This window comes from Lipotes vexillifer, unplaced genomic scaffold, assembly GCF_000442215.2.
Source record: "Lipotes vexillifer unplaced genomic scaffold, Lipotes_vexillifer_v1.1 scaffold402, whole genome shotgun sequence".
In the NCBI taxonomy this organism is placed as follows: domain Eukaryota; kingdom Metazoa; phylum Chordata; class Mammalia; order Artiodactyla; family Lipotidae; genus Lipotes; species Lipotes vexillifer.
In genome coordinates, this window is record NW_006798409.1 from 613769 (window position 1) to 618234 (window position 4466).

Here is a 4466-nt window from a genome sequence, read left to right on the forward strand (position 1 = left end):
TAGGGAAAGTTGTGTACAAGCAAGAGATTAAGTCGAGAGGATGCCAAGAAAATAATTTGAGAAGTTTGTAGCTGATGAAAAAAGCTCACATTCAAAATTTCAAATACGAGAATGTCAAAAGTAGGGAGGCACTTTAGTTATTATCGGAACATAAAAGCAATATATGGGAATGAAAGCAAAGAAGCACATGATTTTTCCCATACTTGCACTGAAAACATCAAAAGTACACGTGCTTGCTCTGGAAGAACCCAGACATTCCAGAGCTGCACTGAGTTCTACAAATGCCATGATCACTACCCAGTAACAAACCACAGTAAACAATTCTGTATGTCTCTTCCTAAGATGTAGGATTTCTTCAAGACAGCCTTTATTGAATCTGAGGATTCAAATGAGGTTTCATGGCAGAGAGATCGGAAGCATCGGACTTAGTAATGTTTAGCAAGCAGGATGTTCTAAACCCAAACTGACAAAATCATTTCCAAATAAGTCATTCAGTCTTCAGGGCACCTACCCAAGGTGAAATTCTAAAGCAGCCGCTCATAATGTTGCAGTAGAACTCACCCTCCCTGGAGGACAGAGGGTGGCAGCTTAGCCCCCAGCCAAACACACTTACTGAAGAGTTTGCATATTTTCCTATTTAAAAGGATGCCCCATTCCTCATACGTAAATAAAATGAGACTATACAAACATATGTATCTTCATCTGTATCTGTATACATATGTACACATACATCCCTCTTTCTTGCCATCATACTTCTCTTGAACGTGAGGTTTCCTAAATAGCTCTGAATCTGTCAGTCACCCCATTTTAATGTTCTCAGGCTGCCATAACAAAGTACCCCAGATGGGGTGGCTCAACCAACAGAAATGTGTTGTCTCACATTTCTGGAGACTAGCGGTCTGAAATCAAGGTGTTGGCAGGGTTGCTTCCCTCTGAGGGATGTGAGAAGATCTGTTCCAGGCCTCTCTCCTTGGCTTGTTCATGGCTCTTTTCATGCTCACATGGCACTATCCCCATCTGCAAGCCTGTCTCCAAATTTCCCCTTTTTATAAGGACGCCAGTCATATTAGATTAGTGGCCACCATAATGACCTCATTTTAACTTGGTAAAAACCCATCTCCAAAAACAGCCACTCTGTGAGGCACTAAGGGTCAGGACGTCACCATATGGTTAGCAGGGTTACACAATTCAGCCCGTAAAACACTCCCACCTCCAGCCTTTGCCCTGAAAGTCACTTTAATCTAAAAGAAGCAGCTCTTCAGCAACAAACAACAAAATCAGCTGAGAAGAACCAAGACTCCAAAGATTATGCCCAGTTCTTGTAGAAATCCATGTTCTAGCTGGCTGAGTATCCATGGAAAACCAGCCTTTCCCAGGAGAGTAAGAAACACAGGAGACATAAGAAAGGAAAAAAAAAATATGAAAGAAAAGAAAAGTACAGCAGAGAAAAGTCCCCCAAGCAGGGTGAGAGTTGCAGAGGGAGCTGCTGAGTACCTGTTTGTTTAGCCCATCCATGCAATCCCTCTCTGGGAAACAAAGTCAGCCGTGCCTGTGGCTGGAAGCCCCAGGCCCTGACAGCAGACGCGCCCGCCATCCAGACCTGTACAGGCACTCCGGGTCGTTAGCTGCCATGTTTCACACCTACAAGGTCACAGTCTTAGCCTAACAACTAGATTGTTGTGTAGATCATTCATTGTCACTGAGATCCCTTCCACACTGTAGATGTGGGTGAGGGCGTCGCAGGATACGGGAGTGAATCTACATGCAACCCAAGCGTTGGTCCACTACATGCCAACATGTATTTATTGAGCTCCTGCTCTGGACCAGGCACTGTGCTAAATATTGTATTTCAGTGTAACTGGGAGTCTAAGTGGAGATCGAGTGTTGATGGGGTGTAGGACTCTGGTTCCTTCCACCCCACCCAGGCATCCATTTTCATAAGCTGATTGGGGGTGGGGAATGGCATTGGAGTTAAAGAAGGAGGGGAGAGATGGTGTTTGGGGTCTGGGGAAGAGGCTTGGAGGGAACCAGGAGTACTTTGTGGGAGGATGTGGGGAACCCAGCCCCTCCCCTACTTCCGCTTCAGAAAGTAGGGTTGTAAGTCAAGGGCAAAGAGAATGTTTTGATTAAGACTTTGTGACTTTGGAGCTCAGGGACAAGTTTCTCCCCTTTCCTGTGTGGACCCTGTAGCCATGGCCAGTTGGGGCCTGAGAAGGTCAGCAGAGCAGACTGCTCTTCCCTTAGGATCTTCTAAAATTGCAAATTTTCCCATTCTTTGGTCAACAATTTATTTTGCAGGTATTTACTGAACCAGTTTTTCTTTCATATCCTCAAAATATTTTGTTTCCGTGAACAAAGTTCTGAGACTTGTAAATAATTGCAAATGTTTTGACTTAACTAATTGTGAATTATTGAATCACATACATTCTTAAATTACTTAGGTAGCCATTACAAGAGAAGCATCTCCATGCTGAGTCTAGTCACTGGGGGAGTTTTTCAATGATGCCCTTTGAGAGCTTATAACCACACCTGTTTAAGAAGAAACCACAGGACTTCCCTGGTGGTGCGGTGGTTAAGAATCTGCCTGCCAATGCTGGGGACATGGGTTCGATCCCTGGTCTGGGAAGATCCCAGATGCCACAGAGCAGCTAAACCCGTGTGCCACAACTACTCAAACCTGCACACCTAGAGCCTGTGCGCCACAACTACTGAAACCTGTGCATGTAGAGCCCGCGCTCTGCAGCAAGAGAAGCCAGCGCAATGAGAAACCTGCGCACTGCAATGAGAAGTAGCCCCCGCTCACCACAACTAGAGAAAGCCCATGCTCAGCAACAAAGACCCAACACAGCCCAAAAGAAATTAAAGAAAGAAAGAAATTAAAAAAAAAAAGAAGGGACCACTACATTATAAAAGAAAGCATATTAAATTCTTGGCTTGGTTTTAATATTCACAATAATGTTTTAGAATTTGCCTCTCCACATTTTAAAAATCCATTTCTATCCCACTTAAATAACCATGATCGACTCTCGGCTTGCAACCTGCAAGGGTATTTCAGGCTTAAGAACACCATATTGTCTTCTGTGCGTTATTCCGATAAGGCTACTAAGTCATTAATTTTGCTTTTTTTCTCCAAGAAAAAGGCTATTTCCTAAAGTATAATTTCTCAAGCAGCAGTTTATGGTTCTCTTTCCTCCACCAGTGTATAAAGGTTTCTGTTATGATTTGCATAAACTTGCCAAGTGAATTAAATCAGTGTGCAAAATGCAAATGTTACCATGCAAATGTAGACCCTGTCTGAGTGTGAGGGAAACCCACCCACCCTCATGCCACAGAGCGAGGGAGCTGCCCAAACACAAGAGAAGTTTGGCTGAGGCCATAAAACAGTTGCTTTATAATCCATTTATTGGGTTCCAGAACAGTTCATAATTCAATTTCCTGTAGTCTCAACTCAAGGCTTTCTTTGTTAGCGGACTGATGCTCTGTGCCGTCTGCAGATGGGCCAGCCACTCGCCCAAGGACTGGTTTCTATATGCTTCCAGCTATTTCCCTGGAGAGTTCTTCTGATCTTTTACCCAAAATTAAAATAGACATGGCCATCAACTGGTTTTAAAGTTTGTACATATTTTTTCAGGATGCATTTATAAACAATAAATATAAACCACACTTCAAAAAATTCTAAATTTAGCCAAAATCGTCATTCCTTCCTTTCTCACCAATATTTAAATTTCTTCTCCCCGTCTTCTTTTCTCTCACCCCACCCCACAACCGTCCATCCACTCCTCCTGGTCTGTAACATTTCCAAGATAGAAATGGAGAGCAAAGAAGCGGTGCTGAGAGGAGAGGCAAGCTACCGTCTTTAGCTCCTCTCCCTACAAGATGCGCACCTATGGTACCCAGCTTCTGAGGGACTTTGGAGGAACTCAGTTGCTTGAAAGGAAATTACAGCAATGTACTGAGGGAGCATTTTTCCTCACTCATTTTTGTCTTTTGTCAAATTCCAAGTGCTGTCTCCTTCCCTGAATCCCTGATTAGAGCTGTGAGATGCTCTCCCTAAGGAGAAGGCATTTATTCTTTCTGTGCCTTCCTTGGTTCCTTTTTTTTTTCCTTCCAGTTTTATGGACTTATAATTGACATACATCACTGTATAAGATTAAGGTGTACAGCATAATGATTTGACTTACATACATCATGAAATGATGACCACAGTAAATTCAGTGAACATCCATCCTCTCATATGGATACAAAATTAAAGAAAGAGAAAAAGATTTTTTTCCTTGTGTGAGAACTATTAGGATTTCCTCTCTTAACACCTGTCATATATAACGTACAGCAGTATTACTTATATTTATCACGTTGTACGTTACATCCCTAGTAGTTAATTATAGCTCAAAATTTGTACCTCTTGACCACTCTCCCCCAACCCCCTCCCCCCACCTCTGATAACCATAAATCTCATCTCTTTTTCT